At 40.0% G+C, this 23,440-nt stretch overlaps 1 long non-coding RNA gene across 3 annotated transcripts in view; it reads left to right on the top strand.

Moving 5' to 3' along the window:
* Positions 1-23,440, top strand: part of LOC141379989 (uncharacterized) — a 78,290-nt gene that overhangs the window by 6,000 nt on the left and 48,850 nt on the right. Inside the window, exon 3 of one of the 3 annotated variants that reach the window (XR_015520072.1) lies at positions 20,667-23,175. The exons of the other annotated variants lie outside the window; for them this stretch is intronic. This is a non-coding gene — a long non-coding RNA (uncharacterized LOC141379989). Of the gene's footprint in view, positions 1-20,666; positions 23,176-23,440 lie in introns of those variants that run through there. 3 annotated transcript variants of the gene reach the window in all.

Here is a 23,440-nt window from a genome sequence, read left to right as displayed (position 1 = left end):
TCTTAAAATAACCTGTTGTCCCAGTTTACATGCAAACCAAATCCCAGCAATGCAATTTATTTACATGACTTACTAAACCAATATCTTTCATGGTGCCTTTAAAACAAAATCATTTTCAAATCAAACTCCAAGTATTTCAATTGTCATTTCAGTTTCCATGTTTAATAAGTAATTAAAAACCAAATAAGAATCATGCAATATTTTATAATACTTTGAATATTGGAAAATTCCAAGGGGCAAATCAAACTGACCTTACTCCAATAAAGAAACAACAAAAAAAGCCTTTACATGATCTTATGCATTGACAGCTTATGAAGCATACTCATGTTATGAATGCAAATGTACTCAATAATTGCTTTCACAACTAAACTATTTTTATGTAGCCAAAAAGAAAAAAAATAGGACAATAGCATTACTCAACTGACCATGAGTTATTAAAATAAACAGCTGTCAGACAAAGATTAACCAAAGAGTTAATGAGGGAAAACGTTAAAATCCCAAGCTCAAGCCTTCTGTGAAGCCAAGACAAGAGCATTATCACTAGCAGGCCAGAAATGTTCAGAATAATCACCCACATTCAGCCAATGTAAATCCGATTGATTCAATCACGGCATAAGAGATCATTAAATATCCTTATAGAGCCTGTGAACACATCTGAATTACTAATCTACATTATAATAGACAGTAGTGACCTTTTCATCTGACCCCAATCAATACGCAGTACTGCATATCTGGACGTGTCTACATTTATAATTACACCAAAATGCCTTTTGACCAATTTTTATTAAACTGTATACATTCTGTTCTCTCCCAATTGCAAAGCAAGTATAAAACATTCTGTAAATATATCAGTGCTGGATGATCCATTTAAATCAATGCTTGAGTTATTGTTACAGTACATTAATTATGTTATTGTTAGGATACTACAGTATAGTACCCACCCTGAACACCCAAACCACCCAACACCCTATCAACTACCTTAACTCATGCAAAATACCTTCATAAACACATAACAATGTCCTTGTTACCTCCCTAAATGACTCATAATACCTTAGCAACTGCATAGCAGCCATCCACTCGACATATCTTTACAACCACATAGCAATGCTCTAGTAACCACCCTTAGAATCCTTTATATCTATAGCAACTCTCAGGCAACCACCTTCAACCAAACAGATAACCTTCTTAAGTGCTTAGCAATGCCTATAGCAAACATGAACACCATACCCTACTCATAACACTATATTAACTGCATAACACTTTACTGTAGCAACTACATTAAACCACTTATAATACCAATGCATCTACATAACGCTCTAGCAACCACACAGAACACCATATATCACACGTCTTAGCAACTACAAAGCAATCACTCAATGTTGGGACAACATGAACTAATTGTGTGGCATACATGTTGTAGCGAGGCAGAGGGAAAACAGCGGCACAACAGGATGAGTTTACAGACAAGTCCCCGGAGGGTGCTTTATTTACAAAGTGAATGTGCTGTAAATGGTGCTCTTCTTTAGGGTGAGGTGCTCTGGTGCTCCGGGAAGTAGGTGAAGGACGGTGAGTAGTCGGGTGCAGGATCGTCACGAGCTGGAGTCCGCTAAGGAGAGACAGAGAGACAAGCATTAGCACAGGGAGTCATAGAAGGAATGAAGCTCATCTTCTCCTGGCGTAGGTTGGGCTTATATGTCTCTCGGGTTGATGCGCTCCAGCTGTGATCGATCCTGACTTGATGATGGTCCAGCTGGGTGCAATTAGCGACCAGAGCGACGTGGCAAATAATCGCTCGTTACATTCCCCCCCCCTTAGCGTCGTCCTGGTCCTGGGTGTTCTGCGGAGGAAAGGTAGAGTATTTAGAGGGGGGGTAGAATGTTTTGACAGACCTGCCCATCCTGACCATAGCCTTGAGAGCCCGTCGGCGTTTCCGTGGGAGGCCCCGGCTCGATATTGAACAGTGAAGTTGTAATCCTGGAGCGACAGGAACCATCTGGTGACTCGAGCGTTGTTATTTTTCGCTGTTGACATCCATTGTAGTGGAGCGTGGTCGGTCACCAGGGTGAATCTTCTGCCAAGTAAGTAATACCTAAGCTCCAGGATTGCCCACTTGATCGCCAGGGCCTCTTTCTCTACCGTGGCGTACCGGGTCTCTGCAGGGGTAAGCTTCCGACTCACGTACATGATGGGGTGTTCTTCATCGCCGTGGACCTGGGAGAGGACCGCGCCCAGGCCCGAGTCGGAAGCGTCTGTCTGAAGAATGAAGGGGCAGCCAAAGTCAGGTGCGTGCAGTACCGGTGAGGATGTTAGTGCAGTCTTCAGGGCTTGAAACGCGCCATCTGCTTCTCTGCTCCATTGTATCCTCTCTGGCTGCCCCTTTCTGGTCAGGTCTGTCAAAGGGCTGGCTATGGATGAGAAATTGGGAATGAAACATCTATAGTAGCCCGCTAACCCCAGAAATGCACGTACCTGGGTCTTTGTGGTGGGTTGTGGAGTTTCTTGTAGTGCTCTGATCTTGTTCTGTTGTGGCTGTATGAGACCTCTACCGATGTGGAAACCGAGGTATTTGGCTTCTGCTTGACCCAGGTGGCATTTCTTGGGATTAGCTGTGAGCCCAGCCCTACGAAGATCAAGGAGCACCCTCCGCAACCGGGATAGATGTTCTTCCCATGACTCGGAGTGGACGATTAGGTCGTCAAGGTATGCTGCTGCATACGGCTGGTGGGGTCTCAGCAGGATGTCCATCATACGCTGGAATGTTGCTGGAGCCCCGTGGAGCCCGAAGGGAAGAACCCGGTATTGCCAGTGCCCACCGGGAGTGGAGAAGGCGGTTTTCTCCTTGGCGCTTTCACTTAGTGGTAGTTGCCAGTAGCCTTTGGTGAGGTCGATCGTGGATATGAATCGGGCTCCACCCAGCCGATCCAGCAGCTCGTCCACCCGAGGCATGGGGTACCCGTCGAATTTGGAAATTTCGTTCAGCTTCCTGAAGTCATTGCAGAAGCGGAGGGTGCCGTCGGGTTTGGGGACCATCACTATGGGGCTGGACCACGGGCTACGAGATGGTTCGATGATTCCCAATTTCCTCATCTTTTGGATCTCATCGTTGATAGCCAGCCGGCGAGCTTCTGGTACTCGATAAGGCCTCTGCCGGACGATGGTGCCAGGTGGGGTGATGATGTCGTGCTGGATGATGGTGGTTCGGCCCGGTTTCTCTGAGAACACATCCCTGAACTGACCGACCAAGGCTTGCAGCTCCGCCTTCTGATTCGGTGAGAGTTGCTCACCTATATGGACAACGGGAGAAGTTTCTTCTGAGAAGGCAACTAGATGACCTGGAGCTGCAACCCATTTCTTCATCAAATTGATGTGGTAAAGTTGTTCTTCTCTTCTTCGTCCCGGCTGACGGACTCGATAGTTTACCGGCCCTACCCTTTCTACCACTGTATATGGCCCCTTCCAAGAGGCCAAGAACTTCGAGGTGGTGGTAGGTATCAGGATCATTACTTTGTCCCCTGGCTGGAACTCTCTGGGTTGGGCGGGCCGGTTATATAATCGCTGTTGGGCGCGCTGGGCTTCGGTCAGATGTTGCTTGACAATGGGCATGACTTTCTCTATACGTCCTCTCATGTCCCGTACGTGCTCAATCACTGACCGTTGTGGGGCTGGCTCTTGCTCCCAAGCTTGACGAGCCACGTTCAATAGCCCTCGTGGTTGACGGCCGAACAGCAATTCAAAAGGTGTAAAACCTGTAGATCCTTGGGGAACTTCTCTGATCCCGAAAAGCACGTACGGGATCATGAGGTCCCAGTCGCGCCCATCCTCTGCCACCACCCTGCGGAGCATCTGCTTCAGCGTCTTGTTAAAGCGCTCCACCAAGCCATCAGTCTGCGGATGATAAACAGAGGTTTTTATTTGCTTTACCTTTAGGAGGCGGCAGAGGTCTGCCATCAACCGGGACATGAATGGGGTGCCCTGGTCGGTCAGTATCTCTGCTGGTATTCCTACTCGGCTGCACAATAAAAACAGCTCTTTAGCGATTGCCGATGACGTGGCTTTTCTCAGAGGTATCGCTTCTGGATATCTGGTGGCGTAGTCGAGGATGACAAGGATGTGTTCATGTCCCCGGGCCGACTTCGGCAAAGGCCCTATCAAGTCCATGCCAATGCGGTTGAAGGGCACCTCAATGATGGGTAATGGTATCAGAGGGCTGGGGGGTGGTCGTTGGGGAGACGTTCTTTGGCAGATGTCGCATGCCTGACAATACCTCTTTACTTCTCCATCCAACCCGGGCCAGTGGAAACGATCTCTGATCCTTTTGATCGTGTTGGCTGCTCCTAGGTGTCCTGCCATCGGGTGAGTATGTGCCAGTTCCAGAACAGTCTCCCTTTTGGTCCTCGGGACGACCAATAGCGTCTTCGTTTCCCCCCGCCTCTCTGCGACACAGTACAGCAGACCATTTTGCACAACAAAATGTGGGAGGGGGTGAGGGCTGGGAAACCGTTCGTTACCGTCTATGATCCGGACTTGTGGCCAGCAGTGCTTCAACGTTTCATCTTCACGCTGTGCTCTCCCGAAATCGCCACCTGCGGTAATCTGTTGGAAAAGATCATAGTACAGGTTAGCCGATGATGACTCACCCCCTCTGTCGCTCTCGGTGGCCATCAGCGCTGTTTGGCGGTCCCGTTGAGCCCGTCCCTTGCTGTTCTTCTTTGCCCGAGCCGATCGAGCCTGATGATGGGTGAGGAGATCATCGAACCCCGGCCAGTCTCTACCCAGAAGAAGGGGTACTGGAAGATCTGGAACCACTCCTACTTCGATGCGCCAGCTTCCCGACTTCGTCGCTATGGTGACTTTTTGGGAGGGTACGTGGCGGGTATCCCCGTGTACGCATGTAATCGGGATTCGGCTTTTTCCTTCCTGATGATATTTTAATGTTTTTGGATGAATCAGGGTTATTGCACTTCCTGTATCCAATGTGGCCGTCTGTGTTTTCCCGTCTATGCATACTTTACGGGTGGGAGCTTCGGGAGGGACGTTGCGATGTACCACGCACCCTGCCATCCAGGCCGGGGTCGAGTGAGATGTTGGCTCTGTGGGCATCGGCTCGTCGACTGGGCTGGGGACCGCCGGTCTGCTGCCTGGTCTTGTTGTGCCCTCCACCGGTCGCCATGGTGCATTTACCCTCCGGGGTGGCAGAGCCGCTCTCTCCCCAGTCTCCCGGGCCACGTGAGCTTCCGCCAGCTCCACCGCCTCCACCAAAGCGGCCAGCGAGTCGGGGTTCCTCATGCTGGTAAGTGTGCGGAGCCGTCTGGGTAGCGCCCTCATCATCTTTTCAATGACTACTTTCTCAGCGACCTGGACTGCGGTTGGATCTCCTCCCAGTAACCATAATCTTCCCAATCTGGATAAGTTGGCTGCTTGGATCCGAACCGGCTGTTTGTCATCATAGGACCACTGAGAAAATTGTTGTGCTGCGCTTATATTGGAGAGTCCCATTCTGGCGAGTATCTCCTTTTTTAATGCTTTATAGTCGTCATTTTTCGGTGTCTCTAATGCGAAATAAGCTCTTTGAGCTTCTCCAGTCAGGAATGGCGCTAGCATCCTCGCCCAACTTTCCTTCGGCCATCTCTCTCTTTCCGCAATTACCTCAAAGGTGTGCAGGTAAGCATCAATATCATCCAGGTCGCTGAGTTTTGTGATAAATCTATGGGCGCTCACCTCAGAGAACTGGCTGGAACCGGCCGCTTGGCGGAGCTGTTGTTCCATACGGTCTTGTCTGGCGGTGAGTTGTTCAGTTATCACTTGTTGTCTTCCGCTAGATGGCGTACTACCTCTTCGATCGACATGACTCAGGAGGGGATGACAGCCGAGTAAGAGAGCGTGAGTGAGAGAGAGAGCGGATGCCTGTCTGTAAACAGAAGAAAAACAGAGAAAATTCAGTGGTTACTTCTTCTTACTGGTAAGTGCTGAATTTTTTTCCCTCTGAAAAAGCGCGCATTCTCCACCAGTTGTAGCGAGGCAGAGGGAAAACAGCGGCACAACAGGATGAGTTTACAGACAAGTCCCCGGAGGGTGCTTTATTTACAAAGTGAATGTGCTGTAAATGGTGCTCTTCTTTAGGGTGAGGTGCTCTGGTGCTCCGGGAAGTAGGTGAAGGACGGTGAGTAGTCGGGTGCAGGATCGTCACGAGCTGGAGTCCACTAAGGAGAGACAGAGAGACAAGCATTAGCACAGGGAGTCATAGAAGGAATGAAGCTCATCTTCTCCTGGCGTAGGTTGGGCTTATATGTCTCTCGGGTTGATGCGCTCCAGCTGTGATCGATCCTGACTTGATGATGGTCCAGCTGGGTGCAATTAGCGACCAGGGCGACGTGGCAAATAATCGCTTGTTACAATGTATATACTAGAAATCGCATACGGACCCTGAGCATGAGTCAATGTCACCGCCATATTTGTACAGCTCTCCCAGGACAAATGTCATTTAACCACACTATAGTCAATCTGAAGATGCTGGACTTTAGGGCTGTGTATGAGTGTATTACCAAGTAAACAAAGAAAACAAAGCATAAAGGCAGAACATTTCATAGGTAAGATTTTTTTTTTTTTTACGATTTTGTATGTTATGAACTTTTATGCTAAACAAGTAATGCCTAGTTCAGACTGCGTGATTTTAGCCCCGATTTGGCTCGCCGACAGGTTTTGAGAAATCGCCGATAAATGCCTGAAATCACAGGCAAATCGCTGCTCGTGCACGTGAGTGACAATCACACAGTATGAACTATCAAAGACGCGATCTGAGAGAATCGCCGATGAGTCACCGATGCCTGTGAGATATTTGGCATGCTAAATATCTGGAGCTGTTGGCGATTCAAATCATGCCGTGTGAATTGAATTTTGACTGAAAATAACATCAGCGATCACCTACAACCAATGAGAGAGCAGCTTTCACTTGTGTGTGCGTGTGTGTATACCTGCTGCAGGCTAGCGGGAGGCTGGGGGAGAAGTTAAAAGCGCTCATTTTCGGTTTATTTGGACCCACGAAATGGAGGAAAAACTAGTGGAGGTTTAACAGGACTCAGGAGCAACTGTGTCTGTTTGATGTTTCATACAGAAAGAAATTAGTTTATTATCAACGTTGAGGAGAAATGGCTAATTCCCTTTAAACCCAGGTGAGCAAACATGTACATGTTCAATCCCATTAAAGGCTTCTTTCTCATTATGTAGTTAATAACAAAAGATATACTACGTGTTTTTGGCTGTGAGACGTAGTTTGGACGAAGTTGTCGGCGATTCTTCCTATAGTAAAGTCATACAATGTGAATGTCCCTGCCGCCGATCCATCTTGCAGTGTAAACAAAGCAGCGACGAAACGCTAGCCCAGATAGTCTTGCAGTGTGAAAACATCTGTGACACGACTACTTCGAAAATCATGCAGTCTGATCTCGGCATAAGGTTATTGATGATAATAGTCACTTGGTGCACTGATCATAAGGTAAAGTAGCACCAACTCGCACTCAATACTAGGCTTATGCTAGTTAAAATAAGCAAACAATGTAAAATTAAATATGACAACAAGATGTTGCAGTGCTAGAAACTTTTAATATTGTCAGCTAAGTGAATGAGTCGATCATAACAGAGATTTCACAAGCGAATCACTCCCTCCATAAGAATGAGAAGTGAAATAGGAAGAGGGGGTGTGTTTCAGTGGTGGAAAGAGTACTGAAAAATCATACTTAAGTAAAAGAACCATTACTTTCCAAAAATGTAGTGCAAGGTGAGTAAAAAAAATCTGTTGTAAATATTACTCAAAGTATGAGTAAAAAGTAGCCCTTTCAAAAGTACTCAAGAGTAGTGAGTATTACGCTATAAAAAGCTGATGAACTTGTGGATGTGTAAACGTAACATCCGGTAGTGCATTTAGTTATAGCCCAGCAGGTACATCATAAGACGTTAATATTAGGTTAGATTTAGGTCGTGACGCCAGGTGTCTACAATTCAGTGTAGCCAGTGTCTAAGGACAACATTATTTTGATCACCAGTTATCACATCAAATGACGTTGATATTTGGTTGATTTTAGTTTGTGTTGGAAAGTGACCAAATTCCAATGATGAGCCAACATTTTACATCCTTTTGTCAGGAATGCCCTTGTGGTCACTTATCCTTCAATGAAAAGTGATGTAAAATGATAATTTTCGTAATTAAAAAAAACTGCATATTTACCACCAGGAAAACTACTGATTATATTTGTTTATATGTGTGTATACATCTATGGCTCAGTATGGCTGTCCTCCACTGCACCTTGGTCCCATATACTTTTCAAAGAAGTACTACCCTGTACTTAAATAGTGGCTCTATGGATGTGTCCCTTCCAATAGACAACAATAGCATTGTTAACATCGAATGGGAATATACAGTTGAAGTCAGAATTATTAGCCCCCTTGAATTAATAGCTCCCTGTTTATTTTTTCCCCAATTTCTGTTTAACAGAGAAGATTTTTTCAACACATTTCTAAACATAATAGCTGTAATAACTCATCTCTAATAAGTGATTTATTTTATCTTTGCCATGATGACAGTAAATAATATTTGATTAAATATTTTACAAGACACTTCTATTTAGTTTAAAGTGACATTTAAAGGCTTAACTAGGTTAATTAGGTTAACTAGGCAGATTAGGGTAATTAGGCAAGTTATTGTATAATGATGGTTTGTTCTTTAGACTATCGAAAAAAAAAATAGCTTAAAGGGGCTAATAATTTTGACCTTAAAATGGTTTATAAAAAATTAAGAACTGCTTTTATTCTAGCCGAAATAAAACAAATAAAACTTTTTCCATAAGAAAAAATATTATCAGACATACTGTGAAAATTTCCTTGCTCTGTTAAACATCATTTAGGAAAAATTTCTAAATTAAAAATTCAAAGGGGGGCTAATAAGTTTGACTTCTACTTTATTTATGATTGTGTGGAAGCACAATACAGTGACTTTTTTAAAATTAAATATTTAACTTAATACTTACAATTGTTAACAAAATTATTTAAAACTGCAAAATAAAATCTCCTAACAATACTAAAATGCTAAAAATCCACAGTATGACCACAGCCAAATAATTGAATGTAGTGAACCCAATGACATTAGCTGACAGTGTGGTGTTGCAACAGTCCTGGAGGAATCAATCTCAGCTTAGTGTCACTGATTCACCAGGCTTCGGGCTTGTTGTGTACACTGTTTTACTGCAGTTAATTAAGCAGATGCAGAAAACACAGGCAGTCTCTATACCGCAAGACGTCTCCCTTCGTGCATGTGCTCATCCCTGAGATGATGAAAATGTCAGCTCCAGGCTGAGAGGGTGGACAGAAACTTTACTGCAGGGCCAATCAGAGGCTCTGTTATTTTCAGATGTGACATTTAAGGAAATATTAAAGCAGCACATGAGAGAGATTTATAAATGCAAATATGTTCATATGTATTTGAAAGCCAAATTATATCTTGAGTTTAGTAAAAATATATAATAAAGAAACAAACTCGGGGCAGCACGGTGGCGCAGTGGGTAGCACATTTATCTCACAGCAAGAAGGTCGCTGGTTCAAGCCCCTGCTGGGTCAATTGGCATTTCTCTGTGGAGTTTGCATGTTCTCCCCATGTTTGTGTAGGTTTTCTCCGAGTGCTCCAGTTTCCCCCACAAGTCCAAAAAAACATGTGGTATAGGTGAATAGGGGAAGCTAAATTGTCTGTAGTGTATGTGTGTGAATGAGTGTGTGTGGATGCTTCCCAGTGATGAGTTGCAGCTGGAAGGGCATCCGCTGCGTAAAACGTATGCTGGATAAGTTGGCGGTTCATTCTGCTGTGGTTCCCAGATTAATAAATGGACTAAGCTGAAAAGAAAATGAATGAAACATAAACTCACAATATTATTTTGCTACTTGTTCAAATTACTTGTATAAAATGAGCTGAATCAATACAATTCTTGAGTTTATTTGTTGGGACAACTTAATTGTTTTATGTTTGATCCATTTATATGTATAAAAAAACACAGATTATGCTAACTTAAAGTTGGGACAACATGAAGGAATAGACTCTTTTCACATATTCGGGTTTCTCAGTAGCGGAAATAGTCATATTTGGGAAAACTTTGAGCGAAGTGAATGGGAGAATACAATTTATTTTTATAATTTCTTTTATCTTATTTGCTCAAATAATAAAAGAAAAACTCCACAATGATGTTAAAAAGAAGTTTATAAAAAGGAAAAAAAAATTGAATGATGACGGCAGTCAGAAAAGAGAATAACATCAAATTTACTGTCCTGTCCTATAGACGCTGCATTAGAAACACCTCGCACAAATGGTAATTATTTTTTTGTAATTTGAAGCAAAGATCATATAATACATACAGAAATACATATAATTGTTCATATGTTTTTTAAATTTTAAAATTTAAAAACTTTCAAGGATTTAAGATGCTGATGACCGTTAAACGGGTAATAACAGGCTTGTGAAAAGGGTCCATTGTGTGGACACTGTAGGGAGTTCAGATGCAAAAATCTTTAAATGGAGTCTGAAATGTTCTTTAAAAATGAGCATTTTTTTCTCAGCCTCCTATGTGTATGTTCAGTTATTTCAGTTTAAAGGAATGAAAAGAATCTATGCTTTGCAATAAAAGTGGTTACTGAACTTACACGGGGGCCTGAGAAAAATGGTCAGTTTAAAAGAACATTTCAGACTGCTCTTCATATAGTATAAAGCTTACAATTCAGACATATTTTATCTTACAATTTATATTTTTTTCTCTCTCAGATTTTCAAGATTTTATCACATCAACAGATATTATTAAGTTTTAAAAAATCTGAATTGTCAAATGCAAGATATAAAGTCACAGTTGCGGGCTTAAATTTCACAATTTACACATTACTTTTTATGCAGTCGCAAGTTATTGAGCTTATATAACTCCAGGGTTTTTCTTTTATTTTTATTTTCATATTCAACACTCCAAAATTATTTTCGCGGTTTGTTGAAACTACTTATTTTAAATGAGCTGAAACAACACAAATCTTAAGGGTTTTTGGAGGGACAACTTAATTGTTTTATGTTCAATCCAATTAAATTTGTAAAAACGAATAAGTTAACTTAATTCCTTCATGTTTTCCCAACACAAATCGATAAATTTAACTTAATAATGTTTTACAAATTGAAGTATATTAAACATAAAAGAATTAAGTTGCTTCCCCCTGCTTGTTTGAACAAGCAGAAAAAGTGATTGATATAATTTATAATATTATATATTTACATCTACAAATTTGGACTTTTCCCTTTTAGAAATATGAAATTATATATCTTATATCTTGTGTTTATTAATAAATCTAACATACATTCAAAATTTTGTGTGCCACTTGTTTAAACTACTTATTTAAAATGAGCTGAATCAATACAATTCTTGAGTTTTTTGTGGGACAACTTAATTGTTTTATGTTCGATCCACTCATATTTATAAAAACAATTAAGTTAACTTTAATCGATTTGTGTTGGAGCAACATCCAGGAATTATGTGGAACTCAGTTTTTTTTACAGTGTATAAAGAGTTTATACACTGTGTATAAACCTTTAAGGGCCATCTTAAATTTTATTTCCAAAATTTGCTTTGCATTTTTTCTAAGTTTACGTTCAGTTATTTTAAGTGAAATTGCTGAACTTACACAGGAGCCTGAGAAAAATGGTCAATTTTGAAGAAAATTTTAGACTCCTTCACCATTTAACCTCTTCATGATTCAGACTTATTTTATCTTGTAGTTCATCATCTCTCTCTCTCTCTCTCTCAGATTTACAACATTTTAATCACATTATATTACATCTGTAGATATTATGAAGGTAAAAAAGTCAGAATTATGAAATATAAAAGATATAAAATTACAGTTGTGGGTGTTTAAATTTCACATTTTACACATTACTTCTCATGCAGTCACAAGTTAACGAGTTCTGAGTTTTACATTTAACACTCTTGCTATTTGTTCAAACTACTTATTTAAAATGAGCTGAAACAACACAGGAAGTTTATTCATAAACTGAGTTCTAGATGATCACCTTGACTGGTCCCGCATTAGCTAGCACATGATTCACCAGTCTGGTGGTTCCTAACTTACCCCTAAATCTCTCAGTTATCTTCGTCTTGAAGAATTCCCCCTTCCACTCATACTCCTTCCTTTTTATAGATTACATGGCACGGCGGCTCAGTGGTGGGCCAGTCAAGGTTTTTGTGGAGAGTTTACATGTTCTCTCCGTGCTCGCATGGGTTTCCGCTGGTTTTCTCCCCCATTCCAAAGACTTGCGACATAAGTGAATTGACCAAACCAAATGGGCACCATAGATGAGCCCTTAGTCAGCAGGATATCTCTCTACAGCATACTTAATCTGTCATTAGCCTTAAATAAACAAGGGTGATGTAGTATAGTATAGAGTTCTCGAGCTCTACCTGAACTCAAACTTCCCTCTCACCCTCCAAACAGGAGGTTTGAGGATCTTATAAGCTCACGGCTCTCTCCTGGGACAGCATGTCAAACACGCTTTATGATCATCAGCTAAGTGTGAGCTCATGAAAAATCTTGAGGTTTTTGGAGTGAGAACTTAATTGTTTAATCCTCAATAAACTCACATTTGTCAAAACAAATAAGTTAACTTAATTCCTTCATGTTGCCCCAACACAAATCGATTGTGTTGAACCATGCATTTTTTTTTTTTACAGTAAAGCTTCAATACGTAATTCCCTCTTTCTCATATTTGCTTTTAAACATTGACAGGCTGCATTTAAAAACAAAATACTTTTAACTTGCAAGTTGTGAGTTTGTTTCCAGCTCTAAAACCTGCAACTGCATTTCTTATATATTTATATATATATAAACTTTGGCATCTGCTTCAACACAGTCTCTCCCACTCTCGTTGGGTTAAATGTTGCTACTACCCTCTTGACAGCCGTCTGTCTCTCAGACTGAACATTTCTACCTTACACAACATCGAATTGAAAGCCAGCTCTCCAGTGTTTTGTCCTCCGGAAATCTAACAGCTCCCGGAGAGAAAATGAAACACCTTGTAGGCACATCCTGACCAAACTAGAGCGACAGAAAAACATCCACGTCTAGTACATTCTCAGCACAAATGCTTCCTGTGAACAGCTGCGTTTCGGCTAGTCTCCTGATATAAGAGTAAAACAACTTACCTGACAGGCAAAGGAACGTATACACTTGATTTCCCACAATCCCCTTCATGTTCCTCTTCGGTGCGTCGATGGCCTGAGGTTTCGGTTTTAACAACCTCTTGAGATCTTCTTAGTTATCCATGCTTTTCTTCACAGCACTGGAGGTCACGGTGTTTGCCTTCTCAGCAGGACATATGTTCACAAGATGTGCCGCTATGTGGAGATTTCATGAAACATATATTATGCTGTGCTGAAAGATTATGAGCTGAATTAAACATGCCGTTGAGACATCTGAGAAGTTGTTGCATGTAAAACTGCTCTTCATAGATGAAAACCTCCTGAAATGTGTGATTATTAGTTCTAATAAAAACGCTGAAATATATTAAATTGTTGTTGCGCACTGTAAAACTTTGTTTGTAAATTAACAGTTTCCAAATATTGTGATTTACAAGTTTTTTTCCATTTATTAACGATTGTGAATTGCCTTATGGGATCTTAATCTTTGCTTTGTTGACTTTTAATGTTGAAAATTTGACTTTTATTGACAGTAGTAGTAGTATAAGATAAGTAGTAGAATGAATAAGATATATAGTAGTTTAAAATAATATAATTTAGATAAAATAAAATATAGAGAAATAAGTCTGTAAATGTCTCGATCACCAGCGATGCACCTTCACCTGGACTACAATTTTGTTACTTTATGAACTACATATCCCGTCATGCACTTCACACACACACCTGTTCCGGAATCACTGTTGATTACACACAGCTGGGAGCTGATCTAGGACTGATTACAGGGACTACAGTATATAGACTGTTCACATTGACACACATTGCTGAGTCTTGTTGGCTAAACCCTGTACCATCACGAAGCGTTTCTTGTGTCTAGTCTTTCCGTGTTTGACCATTGCCTTGCTTACATTATCCATTGACCATTGATAACTATAGTCTAGTTTTGGCCTATTCTTAGATGTCTATTAGATTTTCACTGACAGCCCAAATTTAGCCTTGTTTTAGCCAAGACGACTATGTTTAGACATCTATTAGACATCTTTTAAAAACAAAAAATATTTCCTGGGAATATACTTCTCCACACGAAAAGAACCTATATAAACATATATATGTTTTAATATAGGTTTTAATATAGGTTTTTAATATATGTGACATAAAATTGGTCATTCCGTTTCTATATTATATGTGCACATAGGTGCATATAACATAGGAAAACGGCTAATTATATTTATGTCAAATATATTAAAAACCTATATATTATAAAAAAATATATAAAATCTAATATATATTAGATATTTTACTACATCACTCAGAGAATTGTATCAACAAATGCTAAAAGCTCTTTTAAGATCATTAAATATGTCAAATAGTCTTGAGCCACACATGCGCTGTTTGGATGCAGTCATTTGGAAAATGTGTGTGGTGTTGGTTTCGTAAGCTGGAGTAGCATGTCCTGGGCGTATTTTCTCTGATGTGTCTCTCACAGGCCCCATTGCACTGGAATAAGTGACTGCTCACACCATTCTGAATTTTTCATCGGCCCCTGGAGTTCAAGACTCACACAGTCCTGCAGGTGTCTGCTACATGACGGTGTGTGTGTGAGAGAGAGACAGGTCACCTGATCTCCACCCACATCAGTTAGACAGTCACTCTAGACTTTAATCGGACCAGGTCAAGAAGTTTTGACCGACAAGGGCAAGTGTGGGAACCAGAGAAGTGGGTACTATGTAGACATAGTGTTCTGTGTTTATATATACACTCTTTTATTTATTTGTTTATTTGTTTGTTTGTTTGTTTGTCCGTCCGTCCGTCCGTCTGTCCATCCATCCATCCATCCATCTATCTATCTATCTATCCTTCCATCCATCTGCATATCCATCCATCCGCTTATCCATCCATCCATCCATCCATCCATCCATCCATCCATCCATCCATCCATCCATCCATCCATCCATCCATCCATCCATCTATCTATCTATCTATCTATCTATCTATCTATCTATCTATCTATCTATCTATCTATCTATCTATCTATCTATCCAACTGCGTATCCATCCATCCGCTTATCCATCCATTTATCCGCTTATCCATCCGTCCGTCCGTCCATCCGTCCATCCGTCCATCCATCCATCCATCCATCCATCCATCCATCCATCCATCCATCCATCCATCCATCCATCCATCCATCCATCCATCCATCTATCTATCTATCTATCTATCTATCTATCTATCTATCTATCTATCTATCTATCTATCTATCTATCTATCTATCTATCTATCTATCTATCTCTGTCTATAGTCTATCATCATTATTATAAAGATTTCATAACAGACTTACCCCTTCAAGTAACGTGGTAGCAATATTTCTATATAGTGAACATACATAATATATAGGATTTTGTCCAGTCACATCCTTGTTACTAATCTAATACCTGTTTACCAATCACCTGGGTAGCAATATTTAAAGAGCCCATATTATGGGTTTTTGAAAATTCCCCTCCATGTAGTGTGTAACACAGCTCTAAGTGAAGTGAAGTATCCAGCTAAGGCTTAAATCTGTAAGAATACAGTGTTTAAAACGGTTGATTCATCTATAAAAGAGTCGACTCGTAGTGCTTCAAACGAGTCGCCTTGATACCGACTCATTAGGTGTTTCGCCATGACGTATGAACGAAACCAAGTTATTCACGTGCACGCGCAAACCCGGGAGATTTCAAACCTGAGGCCCCGCCCTCTGACGCAGAAACCCACAAACACACGCACACCCACAAACACACGCACACAAACATACCGGTCGATTGAAGTCACACTGCAGATGGATATATTGAGTCTCTACCCAAAGATGAAACCTCAGCATTATAACCAAGCAGTTGGAAACTTCTGGAAGCTACATGCTACAAAGAATACTTCATCTGAGTTTGTTAAAGGAAGGATCAGTAAAGAGTAACTGATGGACGTCAGGATGGGTTTCTTCCATTTCTCAAGTGTAAGTACGTGCGGTTAAAGTTGTTGCCTCGTTGACTCTAGCTTGCAAATGTATTTAGTTGTGATTTGTTACTTGTAACCGCGTGTACTGTATCAGGTTAACTGGATATTTTATCTTATCGCGTGCAAAGTCACGTTAAAAACGCGACGCGTGCTGTTTGTTTATGGAGCTCCGTGCTAGAGTTCTGCTCCCGCGATTTATTCGGAAATTTATTCCCGCGCCGCAGAAATCTGGCGCGGGGACAGCCGCGGGAATAAATTTCCGAATAAATCGCGGGAGCGGTCGGTAACGGGTTTAATTTGGGACGGGAGCGGGCAGTCTAGCAATATCACGGATATTGCTATGCGAATTAGAAAGAGAGAGTCTGCGTGGTGCTTGTGTGTGTGTTAGTGCGCACGCGCGCGTATGAGAGAGAGAGAGAGAGAGAGAGAGAGAGAGAGAGAGAGAGAGAGAGAGAGAGAGAGAGAGAGAGAGAGAGAGAGAGAGAGAGAGAGAGAGAGAGAGAGAACGAACGAACGAGCTTTGTGCTGTGTGTGTGTATTTATACAGACAGCTTGGCTGTCTGGACTGTATACTGGGTGATTTTTGGTTGTGTTCTCCGCTCTAGCGGGACCGGACGCGGCGGGCAGAAAACGGAGCGGTTTCTCAGGCTAAAACCTGGCGGGTGCGGGCGGAAGCGGGAGCGTTGTCATCCGGAGGTGTGTGTGTGTTTTTGTGTGTGTGTGGTATGGCGAGTACACAACTGTCTCCTTCGTTCGGTTATCCGTGGCACTATCCACTCGCCATAGTGTGGCAGCTAAAATCCACGTCTACACTATCGAGCGTGTATGAACTGTGATTACTTTTTAAATTGCTGATTAGCTATTGGCCATTTCCCTCTCTGACTGAAGGCAGTCGACCAATCGCGACAGACTGTCATCTGTCCAATCAGCGCAGATTAGCTCCGCGCTAAGGAGGGGTTTGGGAACAAATGAATCACTGGACGATTCATACAGGAGTCGCTGGGATAATTAGGTAAAAATAAATGCAGATTATAAGACCATGAAAGTGTTTTTTGACCTTGCATGCATATTAGACTGTTGTTGGAGACCCTTACAACCAGGATATGACCCTATTTCATGTATAATATGGGCTCTTTAAAACTTTCTTTTCATTGATAGTGATACATGATTATGTTCTGAGTGTTTAATTCCGTGTGTGATGTGTATGAGTTTGAGAAAATCATCTGTCTAAACAGCCTGATGTCTTCTAGTGTTTAGAGGCGGATGTTGTGGCTGTAGGGGACATTTAATCATGCATCTCTTTCACATCGATGTGACAATCCCGCTTGAACCACCAGACAACATATACACTTCTGAAAGTGTGTGTAGTTGTGTCTCTTATGTTATAGATGCACATCTATAATAATATCATAGGATTCGTATCATTCAAATACTACCTGTTAGAGTGGTTTACGGTACATGGAATGTCAATCAAATCCTGAATGTGGTTATGCATGAGTTGAAAAGTATGGCTTCATGTTGAGCAAACCATTTATCCCAGTACAGCTGTTTTTGCAGTGATGGCAGATGTGTCACTCATTTCTTATGAATAAATGTACAGTCAAAAATATTGAGTTACATGAAGAGATTTGTGTTAGGACAACATGAAGGAATTAAGTTAATTTATTTGTATTTACAAATTTATGCAGATTGAACATAAAAAAATTAAGTTGTCCCCCTAAAAAATGTCAGGAATTGTGTTGTGTTGTTTCAGCTCATTGTGAAAATGTACCCCGTATACATTTCTGGAGAGCATGAATTATGTAGCCAGACCTACATGTGGTTGCAGTTCATCTTTAAAATGTACGCTAAGGGGCGAAATGACACCACCGGCAGGTTGTGTTTCTTTTCCGCGCTACAAGTTGACCGCTTATCTTCATGTGGATGGCTTTTTCGCTGTTAACAGTAGGATTGTCACAATACTGGAATTCAATACCAATCGGTAGTGAAATTTTAAAACATCAATTTTGCGCAAACATTTAAGTCAGTGGTCATCAAACTTGTTCCTGGAGGGCCGGTGTCCTGCAGATTTGAACTCCAACCCTAATCAAACACACCTGAACAAGCTAATCAAGGTCTTGCTATGTATACTTGAAACATCCAGGCAGGTGTATTGAGGCAAGTTGGAGCTAAACCCTGCAGGGACACTGGCCCTCCAGGACCGAGATTGGTGACCCCTAATTTAAGCCCTGTAAAGCACATTCTAAAACAGTGATGATTTGCCATTGTGTTCACATGGTCAACAGTAAAGACTGATTGGCCGTGAAGGTCATCAGTTCACCAAACTCACCACTGTTTACTGAGTGTAACCACAGATACAGGGACACTGGAGTGTTTTAAAGTCACGTCTATCAGCTGGTTTGTCTATAAGCTGACAGACAAGCAATCCACTGATGAATCACGGCTTTAAAATGCTCCAGTGTCTCTGTATCTGTGGTTACACTCAGTAAAAAGTGGTGAGTTTGGTGAACTGATGACCTTCACGGCCGATCCCAGTCTTTTCTGTTGAGCACGTGAAAACAATGGCAAATCAGCAATGTTTAAGAATGTGCTCCACAGCACTTAAATGTTCATGGGAAATGGACATTTTAAAATTTTTTGTACCGATTGGTATCGAATTCCAGTATTGTGCCAACCTTAGTTACCAGTTTGCAAAGTAGCTCGCCGTGTATGTCGGCGGACTTGAGGTGCAGTGAGGAGTTGACCCCAACAATGGGGTTCAAGTCCAATGATGAACGGTTCCAGAAAGCAGGTAAAACAAAAACAAAAAAGCAAAAAATAAAATAAAGAAGTAAATAAGTGAGTGAGAACATGGTATGGTCTAAATATGTGATAAAAACCAGGAGGCTGTGAGGGCTTTTCTTTTTCTGAATTACATTTGAAAACACTGTCGGTTGGGTTTAGGGAAGGGGGTGGGTGGGGGTATCGGTTGGTTAGTCAGTCAGTCAGTCAGTCAGTCAGTCAGTAGGCTGACAGCCATCTGGTGGATTTACAAAACAAAAACTGCAAAAATAGATATTTTTAAAATGTATTTTTCATGTTGTCTAGAAATGTATACAGCGGTACGGATCAATAATGAGCCTGGGTTGCATTTTAAATAAGTAGCAGCAAATGTCATATTTAATGTGATGTGTATGTCATGAAGAAAAGTGTAAAAATATATATATATTTAAAAAAAGCTTTTATTTGAAAAGTATTTTTAAATCATGTGACAAATAAATGATCAAAGAATTAGAAAAATGTAATTTGTAGCCTTCGTCAATATGGCTGATGTAGTAACTATTTAATAAAAGGAAAGAAATGATTGAACTACATACTTTTAAAATAGCTTACTTACATTTTTTTTCTTTGTTTACATTTTTATATTTATTTTATTTTTACAAAAATATAAATAGTCAACATCAGTCTTTTTATCTCTTTGGCCATAGTGTATGAGTGTGTATGGATGTTTCCTAGTACTGGGTAGCAGCTGGAAGGGCATCCACTGTGCAAAACATACTTGAAGTTGGCGGTTCATCCCACTTTGCCGACCTCTGATGAATTAATATCTAAACTGAAGGAAAATTAATAAAATAATAATAAAAAATAAAATGGAATGAACAACATGCTTTTAAAATTGTTTACTTACATTTTTTTTTACATTATATTTATTTCATTTTTGCATAATCAACATCAGTCTTTTTGAGAATAAGCTTTGTGAGTGCCTGTATTATTTGTATGCCCTTTTAAAAATAACAAATACTTACAAAAAATATATTTTACATTTTGTATTTAAATATTTAGCACAAATTCTGTGATTAACAAAATAGGTCTTATGATTATAATAATTTTTCATAAACTACAGGCTTTTTCTAAAAGTAAATATTAAAAAATAAATGTTGAAGCATTAAAAGTCTTGATTTTAATATTATTACACTATATATATTTATATTGTTTTATTATATTGTTACATATAATTAAAATGTAATACTTTTTAAAAATAATGTATTCCTGTCATGGCAAATCACAACTATTACTTTCATAGACATAATATTGAGTAATATTTCACTAATTCGTTTCATGCATTGTTTTTAAAGGAAATTACGTAATCTCATGGATTTAAACAGGTGGTTGGAAATCCTAATACAAACATTATAATGCAGTGGGAAATTCTTACATTAAGGGCTCAACAACGGTTTTAAGCTCTTAGGATAAACCTCATAACCTTTCTACTCAGATCTGAAGGATTTTAGACAAAACACCAGCCACTTTACCCAGAAAACTCCTGTGGTCTGATATCACTGCAAAAGAGGCTTTCATCCTCGGTTTTTAGTCATGGAAAAGATCTTTGATCCAAGTCTGAAGGTGCTTTATTCAGACATAAACACATACATAATTTATGCTCTGTCCATCTGCCACTCTCCCCTCCTGTCTTATTTCCGCCTTTCGGTCGCTTTCTTCCAGGTATTGACCGTTGGTGGATCAAATCAGGAAAAAAAAGTCAAGCAGGAAACACATCACTCTGTCCAGCTTTACACAACATCTGCTGAACAGCGTTTTGATTTCTCCATATAATCATCTGTGATTAAATGACAACCGTACACGAAGGGCACCGTGTCTGCTTTATACTACCCGCTCTCCGCTTTATCCGGAATCATTTTGCATTCTTAGTAATCACCAACATCTGGTGATTCCCATCTGCTTCAATAATGGTGCGGACGGGACACAGGGATTATAAAACCCAAAAAACATATTAATGTTAGAGGCCAGGCAGGGTTATTTACAGACTGCAGAAGGTCATAAATGCACACTTATGAACATACTGCGAGCGAGACAAAGATTAGTTATCTAAATATTTTTATACAATGTGATCATACCGATGGCATTTGAAAGATATATTATTTAGGTATAAGCAACTTTACAGACGTAAAAAAATTGAATCCCTTTTATGAATATTGAGATCATGGCTTTAACTTGATGATATTATTTTCAGTTGTCAAATCAAAGATATTATGTTTTTAATCATATTTATTTTACGTAATGTATATAGCTTATATATTTTAGGGCAAATCAAAAACATCATGTTATGTAATAACACAGTGTTAAAGTGGAAAACGTTTCTGTAAAGATTTAATAATTACTTATTTCATAGGACACAAAATGCATTTTTTGAGCCATGATGTAAATGACAACAGAACCATAAAAATAATTAATTCTCATTTAATGCTTATAATTTGACTGCAACAAATCATTATGTAGACTACTTTTGGGACTACTTTTAGCATTTATGCACTAAACTGAGAATCATATTTTTCTTTATATTGTGTATATATATATGAGCAATTTCACATGAGTAACAGTGTGATATGGCTGTATATCAGTGGTGGGGAGCGTGCCTTGGCACAAGTCCACAGGCCGAGTGCTTTTGTGTCCCAACAATGACGATATACATCCACATCGCACTGCTACGAGTGTAATATTGCATTCATACAACAGTTCGAAGACATAGTTGTGTACAGTATATAATAAAAGAAAATCAAACACGGAGAGTCTCAAAATCCTTTTGTAAGAGGAACTGCTTTCTTGCACCGTTTATTCACATATGCTGCTGATGTCAGAACAGCAGAAACTGTTGCTACTTTACCAACGTCTCTTTAGAGCTAGTATGTGAATGATTCTCTAGCATAATGTCTAAAGTGATGTCAAAACAGGTGATTGTGCTCACATTTAAAGATAATAAGACTTAACGGCATGACATGTCTACAAAGATTTCCCAGTATTTCTCTGTTACAATCAGGGAATTACAATAATTAACCCTGAAAAAGCCAAAGCAACGCAAATTTCTTTTCTCTTTCTATTTACTGAACTAGTCTGCAGTAGCGAAAACAGAAGACTCAGAAACAGATGGCTATATCTGGCTTTAAGACTTTTTCCTCTCCTGTAAGGGCTTATTATGCGGTCCTGTTGCCATCTTGTGGATGGACAACGTCAACCGTCTTTGGTAAGCTTAATGACAGGCTAAGGCTCTGTCTCTCAGAAATGATAAATATTTTAAAATAGGCACTATCCTTTGAAATAAACGGCATAGTTGCAATTTAAACAACTACATTCTTGACTAAAAAAGCCTTAAAAGTACATTATGTTGTCCAACATCAGCAATATTTGTCAAACTGTAGTGTCCTCTGCTTGTTGCTGTAAGAGGCCGGAGTAATACACAAGGGTGAAGAGGTGGTATGTGCTGTTACTAGCAGAATATCACACGGTTATCAGCCAATTAAATTCAAGAACCAGACAGAACTGTTGTATAAATGTATATAAGAAATGATTGGAGGTGTAGGAGTGTGATTATCGAGAGTCTGTAAGGGTTAAAGGAGCAGAATGATGTAGCTAGAACTATAAAAGTGCATCTATAAGGATATGTTTATAACATTATATTCATTAATTTTTTAGGTTATTTTTTGGCTGTACTATTTTACAGTCTAAATCCATAAGAATGTTGCATAAGAATGAAAACAGTACATTCAAATTATATGTTTTAGCATCAGCCAAAACATACAAAAAAATGCTGTAAATAATATAATTGTTACAGTCACCAGCAATATAGGTACTGTGGATCACTGAAGAACTACAAATCTGCCATCAAATGAACTACAACTCCCAGCATGTACCGCACACACACCGGTTCCTGATCCTAACTGATTGCAAACACGCACAGCTGAAGCTGCTCAAGGACCCATTACATGGACTATTTATACAGCACACACACTGACATTGCTGAGTCTTGTTCTACTTGTAGCATCACTATCGTTTCTCCTTGCCTTGCCGTGGTTTGATTCTTTGCTTTGTTTGTTGATTGTTGATGTTAGCTGCCTGAACCGATCCCTTGCCTGGTTTTGATTACTATTTTGGATTGGATTGACCCTAGCCTGCATTACTATTCGCTGTTGAATAAAGACACTGCAATTGGATCCTCATCTCTGTTGTTCAGCACCGTTATGTTACAGAAACAATAACAATGAAACCAGGCTAAGCAAGTTTTTTATTCACTGCAACATTACTTTATAGTCGACTAAAACCAAATCTCCTCTCAAATGAGCAGGCAGTAATTCCTGCATTTAAAGTTTAGCAACCTTATCAATAACTCTATAATATGTTGATTACACTCTAAAAATCCTGGTTTGTTTTAACCCAGTGTTAGGCCAAATATGGACAAAACAAACAGTGGATTAAAATTCTAA

This window comes from Danio rerio, chromosome 21 (assembly GCF_052040795.2).
Source record: "Danio rerio strain M-AB ecotype USA chromosome 21, GRCz13ab, whole genome shotgun sequence".
Lineage (NCBI taxonomy): Eukaryota > Metazoa > Chordata > Actinopteri > Cypriniformes > Danionidae > Danio > Danio rerio.
This window is presented reverse-complemented; position numbering and strand designations above follow the sequence as displayed.